Source organism: Bombus affinis, unplaced genomic scaffold (genome assembly GCF_024516045.1).
Source record: "Bombus affinis isolate iyBomAffi1 unplaced genomic scaffold, iyBomAffi1.2 ctg00000167.1, whole genome shotgun sequence".
Classification (NCBI taxonomy): Eukaryota; Metazoa; Arthropoda; class Insecta; order Hymenoptera; family Apidae; genus Bombus; species Bombus affinis.
The window spans coordinates 29,856-50,363 of NW_026108880.1; the positions used below are offsets into that span (position 1 = coordinate 29,856).

Sequence of the window (20,508 nt, forward strand, 5' to 3'; positions counted from 1 at the left end):
ACACGTAACGGTGTGTCACAATCCAACGGTTTGGCACATACGGACATTGAAATATTCACGCCAGCCCGAGGAGCCGGAAGTCTTTATCTTATTGCCTACTGACAAATGTTTACAGTTTATGAATAGTTTTACATAAATAGTACTATTTCCACATAGTACAGTGCAGTGTGTCGTCCGAAATTGCTGACAAAATTAGGTAATAACACGAAATATATGCAAGGCAATATAAGGTATACGTATAGCTTGGAAATTGTGACCGTTGCTCGCTCGCTCCGCTCGATCGTAGAAATTTAGTCCCACCTCACTACCGATCCGACACGTTCCCAAATTCGAAATAAGTCGCCTCCATATCGTATAACGAACGCAAGAGGGAATGGTTTTAGGTGAGGCTACATTTTTCGAGCGAGCACGGCGAGCAAGGGACGCGTAACGGTGTGTCACAATCCAACGGTTTGGCACATACGGACATTGACATGTTCGCACCAGCCCGAGGAGCCGGAGGTCTTCATCCTATTGCCTACTGACAAATGTTTACAGTTTATGAATAGTTTTACATAAATAGTACTATTTCCACATAGTACAGTGCAATGAGATGTCCGAAATGGGTGACAAAATTAGGTAATAACACGAAATATATGCATGGCAATATAAGGTATAGGTATAGCTTGGAAATTGTGATCGTTGCTCGCTCGCTCCGCTCGCTCGTAAAAATTTAGTCCAACCTCACTACCGATCCGACACGTTCCCAAATTCGAAATAAGTCACCTCCATATCGTATAACGAACGCAGGAGGGAATGGTTTTAGGTGAGGCTACATTTTTCGAGCGAGCACGGCGAGCAAGTGACGCGTAAGGGTGTGTCACAAACCAACGGTTTGGCACATACGGACATTGACATGTTCGCACCAGCCCGAGGAGACGGAAGTCTTTATCCTATTGCCAACTGACAAATGTTTACAGTTTATGAATAGTTTTACATAAATAGTACTATTTCCACATAGTACAGTGCAATGAGATGTCCGAAATGGGTGAGAAAATTCTGTAATAACACGAAATATATACAAGGCAATATAAGGTATATGTATAGCTTGGTAATTGTGACCGTTGCTCGCTCGCTCCGCTCGCTCGTAGAAATTTAGTCCAACCTCACTACCGATCCGACACGTTCCCAAATTCGAAATAAGTCACCTCCATATCGTATAACGAACGCAAGAGGGAATGGTTTTAGGTGAGGCTACATTTTTCGAGCGAGCACGGCGAGCAAGGGACGCGTAACGGTGTGTCACAATCCAACGGTTTGGCACATAGGGACATTGACATGTTCGCACCAGCCCGAGGAGCCGGAGGTCTTCATCCTATTGCCATCTGAGAAAAGTTTACAGTTTATCAATAGTTTCACATAAATAGTACTATTTCCACACAGTACAGTGCAATGTGATGTCCGAAATGGGTGACAAAATTAGGCAATAACACGAAATATATGCAAGGCAATATAAGGTATATGTATAGCTTGGAAATTGTGACCGTTGCTCGCTCGCTCCGCTCGCTCGTAGAAATTTAGTCCAAACTCACTACCGATCCGACGCGTTCCCAAATTTGAAATAAGTTGCCACCATATCGTATAACGAATGCAAGAGGGAATGGTTTTAGGTGAGGCTACATTTTTCGAGCGAGCACGGCGAGCAAGGGACGCGTAACGGTGTGTCACAATCCAACGGTTTGGCACATACGGACATTGAAATGTTCGCACCAGCCCGAGGAGCCGGAGGTCTTCATCCTATTGCCTACTGACAAAAGTTTACAGTTTATCAATAGTTTCACATAAATAGTACTATTTCCACATAGTACAGTGCAATGTGATGTCCGAAATGGCTGACAAAGGTAGGTAATAACACGAAATATATGCAGGGCAATATAAGGTATATGTATAGCTTGGAAACTGTGACCGTTGCTCGCTCGCTCCGCTCGCTCGTAGAAATTTAGTCCAACCTCACTATCGAGCCGACGCGTTCCCAAATTCGAAATAAGTCGCCTAGATATCGTCTAACGAACGCAAGAGGGAATGGTTTTGGGTGAGGCTACATTTTTCGAGCGAGCACGGCGAACAAGGGACGCGTAAAGGTGTGTCACAATCTAACGGTTTGGCACAAACGGACATTGAAATATTCACACCAGCCCGAGGTGCCGGAAGTCTTTATCCTATTGCCTACTGACAAATGTTTACAGTTTATGAATAGTTTTACATAAATAGTACTATTTCCACATAGTACAGTGCAATGTGATGTCCGAAATGGATGACAAAATTAGGTTATAACACGTAATATATGCAAGGCAATATAAGGTATATGTATAGCTTGGAAATTGTGAACGTTGCTCGCTCGCTCCTCTCGCTCGTAGAAATTTAGTCCAACCTCACTACCGATCCCACGCGTTCCCAAATTTGAAATAGGTTGCCTCCATACCGTATAACGAACGCAACAGGGAATGGTTTTAGGTTAGGCTATAGTTTTCGAGCGAGCGCAGCGAGCGAGGGACGCATAAAGGTGTGTCACATACAAACGGTTTGGCACATACGGACATTGAAATATACGCACCAGCCCGAGGAGCCGGAGGTCTTTATCCTATTGCCTACTGACAAAAGTTTACAGTTTGTGAATATTTCTACATAAATAGTACAATTTCCACATAGTACAGTGCAATGTGATGTCCGAAATGGCTGACAAAATTAGGTAATAACACGAAATATATGCAAGCCAATAGAAGGTATAAATATAGCTTGGAAATTGTGATCGTTGCTCGCTCGCTCCGCTCGCTCGTAAAAATTTAGTCCAACCTCACTACCGATCCGACGCGTTCCCAAATTCGAAATAAGTCGCCTCCATGTCGTATAACGAATGCAAGAGGGAATGGTTTTAGGTGAGGCTACATTTTTCGAGCGAGCACGGCGAGCAAGGGACGCGTAACGGTGTGTCACAATCCAACGGTTTGGCACATACGGACATTGAAATGTTCGCACCAGCCCGAGGAGCCGGAGGTCTTCATCCTATTGCCTACTGACAAATCTTTACAGTTTATGAATAGTTTTACATAAATAGTTCTATTTCCACATAGTACAGTGCAATGTGATGTCCGAAATGGATGACAAAATTAGGTAATAACACGTAATATATGCAAGGCAATATAATGTATATGTATAGCTTGGAAATTGTGACCGTTGCTCGCTCGCTCCGCTCGCTCGTAGAAATTTAGTCCAACCTCACTACCGATACGTCGCGTTCCCAAATTTGAAATAAGTCGCCTCCATATCGTATAACAAACGCAAGAGGGAATGGTTTTAGGTTAGGCTATAGTTTTCTAGCGAGCGCAGCGAGCGAGGCCGCGTAATGGTGTGCCACAAACCAACGGTTTGGCACATACGGACATTGAAATATTCGCACCAGCCCGAGGAGACGGAGGTCTTTATCCTATTGCCTACTGACAAAAGATTACAGTTTATCAATAGTTTCACATAAATTGTACTATTTCCACATAGTACAGTGTAATGAGATGTCCGAAATGGCTGACAAAATTAGGTAATAACACGTAATATATGCAAGGCAATATAAGGTATATGTATAGTTTGGAAATTGTGATCGGTGCTCGCTCGCTCCGCTCGCTCGTAGAAATTTAGTCCAACCTCACTATCGAACCGACGCGTTCCCAAATTCGAAATAAGTCGCCTAGATATCGTCTAACGAACGCAAGAGGGAATGGTTTTGGGTGAGGCTACATTTTTCGAGCGAGCACGGCGAACAAGGGACGCGTAAAGGTGTGTCACAATCTAACGGTTTGGCTCATACGGACATTGAAATATTCACACCAGCCCGAGGAGCCGGAAGTCCTTATCCTATTGCCTACTGACAAGTGTTTACAGTTTATGAATAGTTTTACATAAATAGTACTATTTCCACATAGTACAGTGGAATGAGATGTCCGAAATGGGTGACAAAATTAGGTAATAGCACGAAATATGTGCAAGGCAATATAAGGTATATGTATAGCTTCGAAATTGTGACCGTTGCTCGCTCGCTCCGCTCGCTCGTAGAAATTTAGTCCAACGTCACTACCGATCCGACGCGTTCCCAAATTCGAAATAAGTCGCCACCATATCGTATAACGAATGCAAGAGGGAATGGTTTTAGGTTAGGCTATAGTTTTCGAGCGAGCGCAGCGAGCGGGGGACGCGTAAAGGTGTGTCACAAACCAACGGTTTGGCACATACGGACATTGAAATATTCACACCAGCCCGAGGAGCCGGAAGTCTTTATCCTATTGCCTACTGACAAATGTTTACAGTTTATGAATAGTTTTACATAAATAGTACTATTTTCACATAGTACAGTGCAATGAGATGTCCGAAATGGGTGAGAAAATTCTGTAATAACACGAAATATATACAAGGCAATATAAGGTATATGTATAGCTTGGAAATTGTGACCGTTGCTCGCTCGCTCCGCTCGCTCGTAGAAATTTAGTCCAACCTCACTACCGATCCGACACGTTCCCAAATTCGAAATAAGTCACCTCCATATCGTATAACGAACGCAAGAGGGAATGGTTTTAGGTGAGGCTACATTTTTCGAGCGAGCACGGTGAGCAAGGGACGCGTAACGGTGTGTCACAATCCAACGGTTTGGCACATAGGGACATTGACATGTTCGCACCAGCCCGAGGAGCCGGAGGTCTTCATCCTATTGCCTACTGACAAAAGTTTACAGTTTATCAATAGTTTCACTTAAATAGTACTATTTCCACACAGTACATTGCAATGTGATGTCCGAAATGGGTGACAAAATTAGGCAATAACACGAAATATATGCAAGGCAATATACGGTATATGTATAGCTTGGAAATTGTGACCGTTGCTCGCTCGCTCCGCTCGCTCGTAGAAATTTAGTCCAACCTCACTACCGAACCGAGACGTTCCCAAATTTGAAATAAGTCGCCTCCATATCGTATAACGAACGCAAGAGGGAATGGTTTTAGGTGAGGCTACATTTTTCGAGCGAGCACGGCGAGCAAGGGACGCGTAACGGTGTGTCACAATCTAACGGTTTGGCACATACGGACATTGAAATATTCACACCAGCCCGAGGAGCCGGAAGTCCTTATCCTATTGCCTACTGACAAGTGTTTACAGTTTATGAATAGTTTTACATAAATAGTACTATTTCCACATAGTACAGTGCAATGAGATGTCCGAAATGGGTGACAAAATTAGGTAATAGCACGAAATATATGCAAGGCAATATAAGGTATATGTATAGCTTGGAAATTGTGACCGTTGCTCGCTCGCTCCGCTCGCTCGTAGAAATTTAGTCCAACGTCACTACCGATCCGACGCGTTCCCAAATTCGAAATAAGTCGCCACCATATCGTATAACGAATGCAAGAGGGAATGGTTTTAGGTTAGGCTATAGTTTTCGAGCGAGCGCAGCGAGCGGGGGACGCGTAAAGGTGTGTCACAAACCAACGGTTTGGCACATACGGACATTGAAATATTCACACCAGCCCGAGGAGCCGGAAGTCTTTATCCTATTGCCTACTGACAAATGTTTACAGTTTATGAATAGTTTTACATAAATAGTACTATTTTCACATAGTACAGTGCAATGAGATGTCCGAAATGGGTGAGAAAATTCTGTAATAACACGAAATATATACAAGGCAATATAAGGTATATGTATAGCTTGGAAATTGTGACCGTTGCTCGCTCGCTCCGCTCGCTCGTAGAAATTTAGTCCAACCTCACTACCGATCCGAGGCGTTCCCAAATTTGAAATTAGTTGCCTCCATATCGTATAACGAATGCAAGAGGGAATGGTTTTAGGTTAGGCTATAGTTTTCGATCGAGCGCGGCGAGCGAGGGACGCGTAAAGGTGTGTCACAAACCAACGGTTTGGCACACACGGACATTGAAATAGTCACACCAGCCCGAGGAGCCGGAAGTCTTTATCTTATTGCCTACTGACAAATGTTTGCAGTTTATGAATAGTTTTACATAAATAGTACTATTTCCACATAGTACAGTGCAGTGTGATATCCGAAATGGCTGACAAACTTAGGTAATATCACGAAATATATGCAAGGCAATGTAAGGTATATGTATAGCTTGGAAATTGTGATCGTTGCTCGCTCGCTCCGCTCGCTCGTAGAAATTTAGTCCAACCTCACTACCGAACCGAGGCGTTCCCAAATTTGAAATAAGTTGCCTCCATATCGTATAACGAATGCAAGAGGGAATGGTTTCAGGTTAGGCTAAAGTTATCGATCGAGCGCAGCGAGCGAGGGTCGCGTAAAGGTGTGACACAAACCAACGGTTTGGCACATACGGACATTGAAATATTCACACCAGCCCGAGGAGCCGGAAGTCTTTATCCTATTGCCTACTGACAAATGTTTACAGTTTATGAATAGTTTTACATAAATAGTACTATTTCCACATAGTACAGTGCAATGAGATGTCCGAAATGGGTGACAAAATTAGGTAATAACACGAAATATATGCAAGGCAATATAAGGTATATGTATAGCTTGGAAATTGTGACCGTCGCTCGCTCGCTCCGCTCGCTCGTAGAAATTTAGTCCAACGTCACTACCGATCCGACGCGTTCCCAAATTCGAAATAAGTCGCCACCATATCGTATAACGAATGCAAGAGGGAATGGTTTTAGGTTAGGCTATAGTTTTCGAGCGACCGCAGCGAGCGAGGGACGCGTAAAGGTGTGTCACAAACCAACGGTTTGGCACATACGGACATTGAAATATTCACACCAGCCCGAGGAGCCGGAAGTCTTTATCCTATTGCCTACTGACAAATGTTTACAGTTTATGAATAGTTTTACATAAATAGTACTATTTCCACATAGTACAGTGCAATGAGATGTCCGAAATGGGTGACAAAATTCTGTAATAACACGAAATATATACAAGGCAATATAAGGTATATGTATAGCTTGGAAATTGTGACCGTTGCTCGCTCGCTCCGCTCGCTCGTAGAAATTTAGTCCAACCTCACTACCGATCCGACACGTTCCCAAATTCGAAATAAGTCACCTCCATATCGTATAACGAACGCAAGAGGGAATGGTTTTAGGTGAGGCTACATTTTTCGAGCGAGCACGGCGAGCAAGGGACGCGTAACGGTGTGTCACAATCCAACGGTTTGGCACATAGGGACATTGACATGTTCGCACCAGCCCGAGGAGCCGGAGGTCTTCATCCTATTGCCTACTGACAAAAGTTTACAGTTTATCAATAGTTTCACATAAATAGTACTATTTCCACACAGTACATTGCAATGTGCTGTCCGGAATGGGTGACAAAATTAGGCAATAACACGAAATATATGCAAGGCAATATACGGTATACGTATAGCTTGGAAATTGTGACCGTTGCTCGCTCGCTCCGCTCGCTCGTAGAAATTTAGTCCAACCTCACTACCGAACCGAGGCGTTCCCAAATTTGAAATAAGTCGCCTCCATATCGTATAACGAACGCAAGAGGGAATGGTTTTAGGTGAGGCTACATTTTTCGAGCGAGCACGGCGAGCAAGGGACGCGTAACGGTGTGTCACAATCCAATGGTTTGGCACCTTCGGTCATTGACATGTTCGCACCAGCCCGAGGAGCCGGAGGTCTTCATCCTATTGCCTACTGACAAAAGTTTACAGTTTATCAATAGTTTCACATAAATAGTACTATTTCCACATAGTACAGTGCAATGTGATGTCCGAAATGGCTGACAAAATTAGGTAATAACACGAAATATATGCAATGCAATATACGGTATACGTATAGCTTGGAAATTGTGACCGTTGCTCGCTCACTCCGCTCGCTCGTAGAAATTTAGTCCAACCTCACTACCGATCCGAGGCGTTCCCAAATTTGAAATTAGTTGCCTCCATATCGTATAACGAATGCAAGAGGGAATGGTTTTAGGTTAGGCTATAGTTTTCGATCGAGCGCAGCGAGCGATGGACGCGTAAAGGTGTGTCACAAACCAACAGTTTGGCACATACGGACATTGAAATATTCACACCAGCCCGAGGAGCCGGAAGTCTTTATCTTATTGCCTACTGACAAATGTTTACAGTTTATGAATAGTTTTGCATAAATAGTACTATTTCCACATAGTACAGTGCAGTGTGATGTCCGAAATGGCTGACAAACTTAGGTAATATCACGAAATATATGCAAGGCAATATAAGGTATATGTATAGCTTGGAAATTGTGATCGTTGCTCGCTCGCTCCGCTCGCTCGTAGAAATTTAGTCCAACCTCACTACCGAAGCGAGGCGTTCCCAAATTTGAAATAAGTTGCCTCCATATCGTATAACGATTGCAAGAGGGAATGGTTTCAGGTTAGGCTATAGTTATCGATCGAGCGCAGCGAGCGAGGGTCGCGTAAAGGTGTGACACAAACCAACGGTTTGGCACATACGGACATTGAAATATTCACACCAGCCCGAGGAGCCGGAAGTCTTTATCCTATTGCCTACTGACAAGTGTTTACAGTTTATGAATAGTTTTACATAAATAGTACTATTTCCACATAGTACAGTGCAATGAGATGTCCGAAATGGGTGACAAAATTAGGTAATAACACGAAATATATGCAAGGCAATATAAGGTATATGTATAGCTTGGAAATTGTGACCGTTGCTCGCTCGCTCCGCTCGCTCGTAGAAATTTAGTCCAACGTCACTACCGATCCGAAGCGTTCCCAAATTCGAAATAAGTCGCCACCATATCGTATAACGAATGCAAGAGGGAATGGTTTTAGGTTAGGCTATAGTTTTCGAGCGACGGCAGCGAGCGAGGGACGCGTAGAGGTGTGTCACAAACCAACGGTTTGGCACATACGGACATTGAAATATTCACACCAGCCCGAGGAGCCGGAAGTCTTTATCCTATTGCCTACTGACAAATGTTTACAGTTTATGAATAGTTTTACATAAATAGTACTATTTCCACATAGTACAGTGCAATGAGATGTCCGAAATGGGTGACAAAATTCTGTAATAACACGAAATATATACAAGGCAATATAAGGTATATGTATAGCTTGGAAATTGTGACCGTTGCTCGCTCGCTCCGCTCGCTCGTAGAAATTTAGTCCAACCTCACTACCGATCCGACACGTTCCCAAATTCGAAATAAGTCACCTCCATATCGTATAACGAACGCAAGAGGGAATGGTTTTAGGTGAGGCTACATTTTTCGAGTGAGCACGGCGAGCAAGGGACGCGTAACGGTGTGTCACAATCCAACGGTTTGGCACATAGGGACATTGAAATGTTCGCACCAGCCCGAGGAGCCGGAGGTCTTCATCCTATTGCCTACTGACAAATCTTTACAGTTTATGAATAGTTTTACATAAATAGTACTATTTCCACATAGTACAGTTCAATGTGATGTCCGAAATGGATGACAAAATTAGGTAATAACACGTAATATATGCAAGGCAATATAAGGTATATGTATAGTTTGGAAATTGTGATCGTTGCTCGCTCGCTCCGCTCGCTCGTAAAAATTTAGCCCAACCTCACTATCGATCCGACACGTTCCCAAATCCGAAATAAGTCGCCTCCATATCGTATAACGAATGCAAGAGGGAATGGTTTTAGGTTAGGCTATAGTTTTCGAGCGAGCGCAGCGAGCGAGGGACGCATAAAGGTGTGTCACAAACCAACGGTTTGGCACATACGGACATTGAAATATACGCACAAGCCCGAGGAGCCGGAGGTCTTTATCCTATTGCCTACTGACAAAAGTTTACAGTTTGTGAATATTTCTACATAAATAGTACAATTTCCACATAGTACAGTGCAATCTGATGTCCGAAATGGCTGACAAAATTAGGCAATAACACGAAATATATGCAAGGCAATAGAAGGTATATATATAGCTTGGAAATTGTGATCTTTGCTCGCTCGCTCCGCTCGCTCGTAAAAATTTAGTCCAACCTCACTACCGATCCGACGCTTTCCCAAATTCGAAATATGTCGCCTCCATATCGTATAACGAATGCAAGAGGGAATGGTTTTCTGTGAGGCTACGTTTTTCGAGCGAGCACGGCGAGCAAGGGACGCGTAACGGTGTGTCACAATCCAACGGTTTGGCACATACGGACATTGAAATGTTCGCACCAGCCCGAGGAGCCGGAGGTCCTCATCCTATTGCCTACTGACAAATCTTTACAGTTTATCAATAGTTTCACATAAATTGTACTATTTCCACATAGTACAGTGCAATGAGATGTCCGAAATGGCCGACAAAACTAGGTAATAACACGTAATATATGCAAGGCAATATAAGGTATATGTATAGTTTGGAAATTGTGATCGTTGCTCGCTCGCTCCGCTCGCTCGTAGAAATTTAGTCCAACCTCACTATCGAACCGACGCGTTCCCAAATTCGAAATAAGTCGCCTAGATATCGTCTAACGAACGCAAGAGGGAATGGTTTTGGGTGAGGCTACATTTTTCGAGCGAGCACGGAGAACAAGGGACGCGTAAAGGTGTGTCACAATCTAACGGTTTGGCACATACGGACGTTGAAATATTCACACCGGCCAGAGGAGCCGGAAGTCTTTATCCTATTGCCTACTGACAAATGTTTACAGTTTATGAATAGTTTTACATAAATAGTACAATTTCCACATAGTACAGTGCAATGTGATGTCCGAAATGGCTGACAAAATTAGGTTATAACACGTAATATATGCAAGGCAATATAAGGTATATGTATAGCTTGGAAATTGTGACCGTTGCTCGCTCGCTCCTCTCGCTCGTAGAAATTTAGTCTAACCTCACTACCGATCCGAGGCGTTCCCAAAATTGAAATAAGTTGCCTCCACACCGTATAACGAACGCAAGAGGGAATGGTTTTAGGTTAGGCTATAGTTTTCGAGCGAGCGCAGCGAGCGAGGGACGCATAAAGGTGTGTCACAAACCAACGGTTTGGCACATACGGACATTGAAATATACGCACCAGCCCGAGGAGCCGGAGGTCTTTATCCTACTGCCTACTGACAAAAGTTTACAGTTTGTGAATATTTTTACATAAATAGTACAATTGCCACATAGTACAGTGCAATGTGATGTCCGAAATGGCTGACAAAGGTAGGTAATAACACGAAATATATGCAAGGCAATATAAGGTATATGTATAGCTTGGAAATTGTGACCGTTGCTCGCTCGCTCCGCTCGCTCGTAGAAATTTAGTCCAACCTCACTATCGAACCGACGCGTTCCCAAATTCGAAATAAGTCGCCTAGATATCGTCTAACGAACGCAAGAGGGAATGGTTTTGGGTGAGGCTACATTTTTCGAGCGAGCACGGCGAACAAGGGACGCGTAAAGGTGTGTCACAATCTAACGGTTTGGCACATACGGACATTGAAATATGCACACCAGCCCGAGGAGCCGGAAGTCTTTATCCTATTGCCTACTGACAAATGTTTACAGTTTATGAATAGTTTTACATAAATAGTACTATTTCCACATAGTACAGTGCAATGTGATGTCCGAAATGGATGACAAAATTAGGTTATAACACGTAATATATGCAAGGCAATATAAGGTATATGTGTAGTTTGGAAATTGTGAACGTTGCTCGCTCGCTCCTCTAGCTCGTAGAAATTTAGTCCAACCTCACTACCGATCCGACGCGTTCCCAAATTTGAAATAGGTTGCCTCCATACCGTATAACGAACGCAAGAGGGAATGGTTTTAGGTTAGGCTATGGTTTTCGAGCGAGCGCAGCGAGCGAGGGACGGATAAAGGTGTGTCACAAACCAACGGTTTGGCACATACGGACATTGAAATATACGCACCAGCCCGAGGAGCCGGAGGTCTTTATCCTATTGCCTACTGACAAATCTTTACAGTTTACGAATAGTTTTACATAAATAGTACTATTTCCACATAGTACAGTGCAATGTGATGTCCGAAATGGCTGACAAAATTAGGTAATAACACGAAATATATGCAAGGCAATAGAAAGTATATATATAGCATGGAAATTGTGGTCGTTGCTCGCTCGCTCCGCTCGCTCGTAAAAATTTAGTCCAACGTCACTACCGATCCGACGCGTTCCCAAATTCGAAATATGGCTCCACCATATCGAATAATGAACGCAAGATGGATTAGTTTTAGGTTAGGCTATAGTATTCGAGCGAGCGCAGCGAGCGAGGGACGCGTAAAGGTGCGTCACAAACCAACGGTTTGGCACATACGGACATTGAAATATACGCACCAGCCCGAGGAGCCGGAGGTCTTTATCCTATTGCCTACTGACAAATCTTTACAGTTTACGAATAGTTTTACATAAATAGTACTATTTCCACATAGTACAGTGCAATGTGATGTCCGAAATGGCTGACAAAATTAGGTAATAACACGAAATATATGCAAGGCAATAGAAAGTATATATATAGCATGGAAATTGTGGTCGTTGCTCGCTCGCTCCGCTCGCTCGTAAAAATTTAGTCCAACGTCACTACCGATCCGACGCGTTCCCAAATTCGAAATATGGCTCCACCATATCGAATAATGAACGCAAGATGGATTAGTTTTAGGTTAGGCTATAGTATTCGAGCGAGCGCAGCGAGCGAGGGACGCGTAAAGGTGCGTCACAAACCAACGGTTTGGCACATACGGACATTGAAATATTCGCACCAGCCCGAGGAGCCGGAGGTCTTCATCCTATTGCCTACTGACAAATCTATACAGTTTATGAATAGTTTTACATAAATAGTACTATTTCCACATAGTACAGTTCAATGTGATGTCCGAAATGGATGACAAAATTAGGTAATAACACGTAATATATGCAAGGCAATATAAGGTATATGTATAGTTTGGAAATTGTGATCGTTGCTCGCTCGCTCCGCTCGCTCGTAAAAATTTAGCCCAACCTCACTATCGATCCGACACGTTCCCAAATCCGAAATAAGTCGCCTCCATATCGTATAACGAATGCAAGAGGGAATGGTTTTAGGTTGGCTATAGTTTTCGAGCGAGCGCAGCGAGCGAGGGACGCGTACAGGTGTGTCACAAACCAACGGTTTGGCACATACGGACATTGAAATATACGCACCAGCCCGAGGAGCCGGAGGTCTTTATCCTACTGCCTACTGACAAAAGTTTACAGTTTGTGAATATTTTTACATAAATAGTACAATTGCCACATAGTACAGTGCAATGTGATGACCGAAATGGCTGACAAAATTGGGTAATAACACGAAATATATGCAAGGCAATATAAGGTATATGTCTAGCTTGGAAATTGTGACCGCTGCTAGCTCGCTCCGCTCGCTCGTAGAAATTTAGTCCAACCTCACTACCGATCCGACGCGTTCCCACATTTGAAATAAGTTGCCTCCATATCGTATAACGAATGCAAGGGGGAATGGTTTTAGGTTAGGCTATAGTTTTCGAGCGAGCGCAGCGAGCGAGGGACGCGTACAGGTGTGTCACAAACCAACGGTTTGGCACATACGGACATTGAAATGTACGCACCAGCCCGAGGAGCCGGAGGTCTTCATCCTATTGCCTACTGACAAAAGTTTACAGTTTATCAATAGTTTCACATAAATAGTACTATTTCCACACAGTACATTGCAATGTGATGTCCGAAATGGGTGACAAAATTAGGCAATAACACGAAATATATGCAAGGCAATATACGGTATATGTATAGCTTGGAAATTGTGACCGTTGCTCGCTCGCTCCGCTCGCTCGTAGAAATTTAGTCCAACCTCACTACCGAACCGAGGCGTTCCCAAATTTGAAATAAGTCGCCTCCATGTCGTATAACGAACGCAAGAGGGAATGGTTTTAGGTGAGGCTACATTTTTCGAGCGAGCACGGCGAGCAAGGGACGCGTAACGGTGTGTCACAATCCAACGGTTTGGCACATACGGTCATTGACATGTTCGCACCAGCCCGAGGAGCCGGAGGTCTTCATCCTATTGCCTACTGACAAATGTTTACAGTTTATCAATAGTTTCACATAAATAGTACTATTTCCACATAGTACAGTGCAACGTGATGTCCGAAATGGCTGACAAAATTAGGTAATAACACGAAATATATGCAATGCAATATACGGTATACGTATAGCTTGGAAATTGTTACCGTTGCTCGCTCACTCCGCTCGCTCGTAGGAATTTAGTCCAACCTCACTACCGATCCGAGGCGTTCCCAAATTTGAAATTAGTTGCCTCCATATCGTATAACGAATGCAAGAGGGAATGGTTTTAGGTTAGGCTATAGTTTTCGAGCGAGCGCAGCGAGCGAGGGACGCGTAAAGGTGTGTCACAAACCAACGGTTTGGCACATACGGACATTGAAATATTCACACCAGCCCGAGGAGCCGGAAGTCTTTATCCTATTGCCTACTGACAAATGTTTACAGTTTATGAATAGTTTCACACAAATAGTACTATTTCCACATAGTACAGTGCAATGAGATGTCCGAAATGGCTGACAAAATTAGGTAATAACACGAAATATATGCAAAGCAATATAAGGTATATGTATAGCTTGGAAATTGTGACCGTTGCTCGCTCGCTCCGCTCGCTCGTAGAAATATAGTCCAACCTCACTACAGATCCGACGCGTTCCCAAATTCGAAATAAGTCGCCTCCATATAGTATAACGAATGCAAGAGGGAATGGTTTTAGGTCAGGCTAGAGTTTTCGAGCGAGCGCAGCGAGCGAGGGACGCGTATAGGTGTGTCACAAACCAACGGTTTGTCACATACGGACATTGAAATATTCACGCCAGCCCGAGGAGCCGGAAGTCTTTATCTTATTGCCTACTGACAAATGTTTACAGTTTATGAATAGTTTTACATAAATAGTACTATTTCCACATAGTACAGTGCAGTGTGTCGTCCGAAATTGCTGACAAAATTAGGTAATAACACGAAATATATGCAAGGCAATATAAGGTATATGTATAGCTTGGAAATTGTGATCGTTGCCGCTCGCTCCGCTCGCTCGTAAAAATTTAGTCCAACCTCACTACCGATCCGACGCGTTCCCAAATTCGAAATAAGTCGCCTCCATATCGTATAACGAATGCAAGAGGGAATGGTTTTAGGTGAGGCTACATTTTTCGAGCGAGCACGGCGAGCAAGGGACGCGTAACGGTGTGTCACAATCCAACGGTTTGGCACATACGGACATTGAAATGTTCGCACCAGCCCGTGGAGCCGGAGGTCTTCATCCTATTGCCTACTGACAAATCTTTACAGTTTATGAATAGTTTTACATAAATAGTACTATTTCCACATAGTACAGTGCAATGTGATGTCCGAAATGGATGACAAAATTAGGTAATAACACGTAATATATGCAAGGCAATATAAGGTATATGTATAGTTTGGAAATTGTGATCGTTGCTCGCTCGCTCCGCTCGCTCGTAAAAATTTAGTCCAACCTCACTATCGATCCGACACGTTCCCAAATCCGAAATAAGTCGCCTCCATATCGTATAACAAACGCAAGAGGGAATGGTTTTAGGTTAGGTTATAGTTTTCTAGCGAGCGCAGCGAGCGAGGCCGCGTAATGGTGTGTTACAAACCAACGGTTTGGCACATACGGACATTGAAATATTCGCACCAGCCCGAGGAGACGGAGGTCTTTATCCTATTGCCTACTGACAAAAGATTACAGTTTATCAATAGTTTCACATAAATAGTACTATTTCCACATAGTACAGTGCAGTGTGATGTCCGAAATGGCTGACAAAATTAGGTAATAACACGTAATATATGCAAGGCAATATAAGGTATATGTATAGTTTGGAAATTGTGATCGTTGCTCGCTCGCTCCGCTCGCTCGTAGAAATTTAGTCCAACCTCACTACCGATCCGAGGCGTTCCCAAATTTGAAATTAGTAGCCTCCATATCGTATAACGAATGCAAGAGGGAATGCTTTTAGGTTAGGCTATAGTTTTCGATCGAGCGCAGCGAGCGATGGACGCGTAAAGGTGTGTCACAAACCAACGGTTTGGCACATACGGACATTGAAATATTCACACCAGCCCGAGGAGCCGGAAGTCTTTATCTTATTGCCTACTGACAAATGTTTACAGTTTATGAATAGTTTTACATAAATAGTACTATTTCCACATAGTACAGTGCAGTGTGTCGTCCGAAATTGCTGACAAAATTAGGTAATAACACGAAATATATGCAAGGCAATATAAGGTATATGTATAGCTTGGAAACTGTGACCGTTGCTCGCTCGCTCCGCTCGCTCGTAGAAATTTAGTCCAACCTCACTATCGAACCGACGCGTTCCCAAATTCGAAATAAGTCGCCTAGATATCGTCTAACGAACGCAAGAGGGAATGGTTTTGGGTGAGGCTACATTTTTCGAGCGAGCACGGCGAACAAGGGACGCGTAAAGGTGTGTCACAATCTAACGGTTTGGCACATACGGGCATTGAAATATTCACACCAGCCCGAGGAGCCGGAAGTCTTTATCCTATTGCCTACTGACAAATGTTTACAGTTTATGAATAGTTTTACATAAATAGTACTATTTCCACATAGTACAGTGCAGTGTGATGTCCGAAATGGCTGACAAAATTAGGTAATAACACGAAATATATGCAAGGCAATATAAGGTATATGTATAGCTTGGAAATTGTGACCGTGGCTCGCTCGCTCCGCTCGCTCGTAGAAATTTAGTCAAACCTCACTACCGATCCGAGGCGTTCCCAAATTTGAAATAATTTGCCTGCATATCGTATAACGAATGCAAGAGGGAATGGTTTTAGGTTAGGCTATAGTTTTCGATCGAGCGCAGCGAGCGAGGGACGCGTAAAGGTGTGTCACAAACCAACGGTTTGGCACATACGGACATTGAAATAGTCACACCAGCCCGAGGAGCCGGAAGTCTTTATCTTATTGCCTACTGACAAATGTTTACAGTTTATGAATAGTTTTACATAAATAGTACTATTTCCACATAGTACAGTGCAGTGTGATGTCCGAAATGGCTGACAAACTTAGGTAATAACACGAAATATATGCAAGGCAATATAAGGTATATGTATAGCTTGGAAATTGTGATCGCTGCTCGCTCGCTCCGCTCGCTCGTAAAAATTTAGTCCAACCTCACTACCGATCCGACACGTTCCCAAATTAGAAACAAGTCACCTCCATATCGTATAACGAATGCAAGAGGGAATGGTTTTAGGTGAGGCTACATTTTTCGAGCGAGCACGGCGAGCAAGGAACGCGTAACGGTGTGTCACAATCCAACGGTTTGGCACATACGGACATTGAAATGTTCGCACCAGCCCGAGGAGCCGGAGGTCTTCATCCTATTGCCTACTGACAAATGTTTACAGTTTATGAATAGTTTTACATAAATAGTACAATTTCCACATAGTATAGTGCAATGTGATGTCCGAAATGGCTGACAAAATTAGGTAATAACACGAAATATATGCAAGGCAATAGAAGGTATATATATAGCTTGGAAATTGTGATCGTTGCTCGCTCGCTCCGCTCGCTCGTAAAAATTTAGTCCAACCTCACTACCGATCCGACGCGTTCCCAAATTCGAAATAAGTCGCCTCCATATCGTATTACGAATGCAAGAGGGAATGGTTTTAGGTGAGGCTATAGTTTTCTAGCGAGCGCAGCGAGCGAGGCCGCGTAATGGTGTGTCACAAACCAACGGTTTGGCACATACGGACATTGAAATATTCGCACCAGCCCGAGGAGACGGAGGTCTTTATCCTATTGCCTACTGACAAAAGATTACAGTTTATCAATAGTTTCACATAAATTGTACTATTTCCACATAGTACAGTGCAAATGAGATGTCCGAAATGGCTGACAAAATTAGGTAATAACACGTAATATATGCAAGGCAATATAAGGTATATGTATAGTTTGGAAATTGTGATCGTTGCTCGCTCGCTCCGCTCGCTCGTAGAAATTTAGTCCAACCTCACTATCGAACCGACGCGTTCCCAAATTCGAAATAAGTCGCCTAGATATCGTCTAACGAACGCAAGAGGGAATGGTTTTGGGTGAGGCTACATTTTTCGAGCGAGCACGGCGAACAAGGGACGCGTAAAGGTGTGTCACAATCTAACGGTTTGGCACATACGGACATTGAAATATTCACACCAGCCCGAGGAGCCGGAAGTCTTTATCCTATTGCCTACTGACAAATGTTTACAGTTTATGAATAGTTTTACATAAATAGTACAATTTCCACATAGTACAGTGCAATGTGATGTCCGAAATGGCTGACAAAATTAGGTAATAACACGAAATATATGCAAGGCAATAGAAGGTATATATATAGCTTGGAAATTGTGGTCGTTGCTCGCTCGCTCCGCTCGCTCGTAAAAATTTAGTCCAACCTCACTACCGATCCGACGCGTTCCCAAATTCGAAATAAGTCGCCTCCATATCGTATAACGAATGCAAGAGGGAATGGTTTTAGGTGAGGCTACATTTTTCGAGCGAGCACGGCGAGCAAGGGACGCGTAACGGTGTGTCACAATCCAACGGTTTGGCACATACGGACATTGAAATGTTCGCACCAGCCCGTGGAGCCGGAGGTCTTCATCCTATTGCCTACTGACAAATCTTTACAGTTTATGAATAGTTTTACATAAATAGTACTATTTCCACATAGTACAGTGCAATGTGATGTCCGAAATGGATGACAAAATTAGGTAATAACACGTAATATATGCAAGGCAATATAAGGTATATGTATAGTTTGGAAATTGTGATCGTTGCTCGCTCGCTCCGCTCGCTCGTAAAAATTTAGTCCAACCTCACTATCGATCCGACACGTTCCCAAATCCGAAATAAGTCGCCTCCATATCGTATAACAAACGCAAGAGGGAATGGTTTTAGGTTAGGTTATAGTTTTCTAGCGAGCGCAGCGAGCGAGGCCGCGTAATGGTGTGTTACAAACCAACGGTTTGGCACATACGGACATTGAAATATTCGCACCAGCCCGAGGAGACGGAGGTCTTTATCCTATTGCCTACTGACAAAAGATTACAGTTTATCAATAGTTTCACATAAATAGTACTATTTCCACATAGTACAGTGCAGTGTGATGTCCGAAATGGCTGACAAAATTAGGTAATAACACGTAATATATGCAAGGCAATATAAGGTATATGTATAGTTTGGAAATTGTGATCGTTGCTCGCTCGCTCCGCTCGCTCGTAGAAATTTAGTCCAACCTCACTACCGATCCGAGGCGTTCCCAAATTTGAAATTAGTAGCCTCCATATCGTATAACGAATGCAAGAGGGAATGCTTTTAGGTTAGGCTATAGTTTTCGATCGAGCGCAGCGAGCGATGGACGCGTAAAGGTGTGTCACAAACCAACGGTTTGGCACATACGGACATTGAAATATTCACACCAGCCCGAGGAGCCGGAAGTCTTTATCTTATTGCCTACTGACAAATGTTTACAGTTTATGAATAGTTTTACATAAATAGTACTATTTCCACATAGTACAGTGCAGTGTGTCGTCCGAAATTGCTGACAAAATTAGGTAATAACACGAAATATATGCAAGGCAATATAAGGTATATGTATAGCTTGGAAACTGTGACCGTTGCTCGCTCGCTCCGCTCGCTCGTAGAAATTTAGTCCAACCTCACTATCGAACCGACGCGTTCCCAAATTCGAAATAAGTCGCCTAGATATCGTCTAACGAACGCAAGAGGGAATGGTTTTGGGTGAGGCTACATTTTTCGAGCGAGCACGGCGAACAAGGGACGCGTAAAGGTGTGTCACAATCTAACGGTTTGGCACATACGGGCATTGAAATATTCACACCAGCCCGAGGAGCCGGAAGTCTTTATCCTATTGCCTACTGACAAATGTTTACAGTTTATGAATAGTTTTACATAAATAGTACTATTTCCACATAGTACAGTGCAGTGTGATGTCCGAAATGGCTGACAAAATTAGGTAATAACACGAAATATATGCAAGGCAATATAAGGTATATGTATAGCTTGGAAATTGTGACCGTGGCTCGCTCGCTCCGCTCGCTCGTAGAAATTTAGTCAAACCTCACTACCGATCCGAGGCGTTCCCAAATTTGAAATAATTTGCCTGCATATCGTATAACGAATGCAAGAGGGAATGGTTTTAGGTTAGGCTATAGTTTTCGATCGAGCGCAGCGAGCGAGGGACGCGTAAAGGTGTGTCACAAACCAACGGTTTGGCACATACGGACATTGAAATAGTCACACCAGCCCGAGGAGCCGGAAGTCTTTATCTTATTGCCTACTGACAAATGTTTACAGTTTATGAATAGTTTTACATAAATAGTACTATTTCCACATAGTACAGTGCAGTGTGATGTCCGAAATGGCTGACAAACTTAGGTAATAACACGAAATATATGCAAGGCAATATAAGGTATATGTATAGCTTGGAAATTGTGAT

General features: G+C 43.3%; 1 long non-coding RNA gene across 1 annotated transcript in view; it reads left to right on the forward strand.

The window, feature by feature from the left end:
* The first annotated feature begins 892 nt into the window (after nucleotides 1-892).
* Nucleotides 893-20,508, forward strand: part of LOC126927611 (uncharacterized) — a 206,157-nt gene continuing 186,541 nt past the window's right edge. Inside the window, exon 1 of the long non-coding RNA XR_007715694.1 lies at nucleotides 893-999. This is a non-coding gene — a long non-coding RNA (uncharacterized LOC126927611). The remainder of the gene's footprint in view (nucleotides 1,000-20,508) is intronic.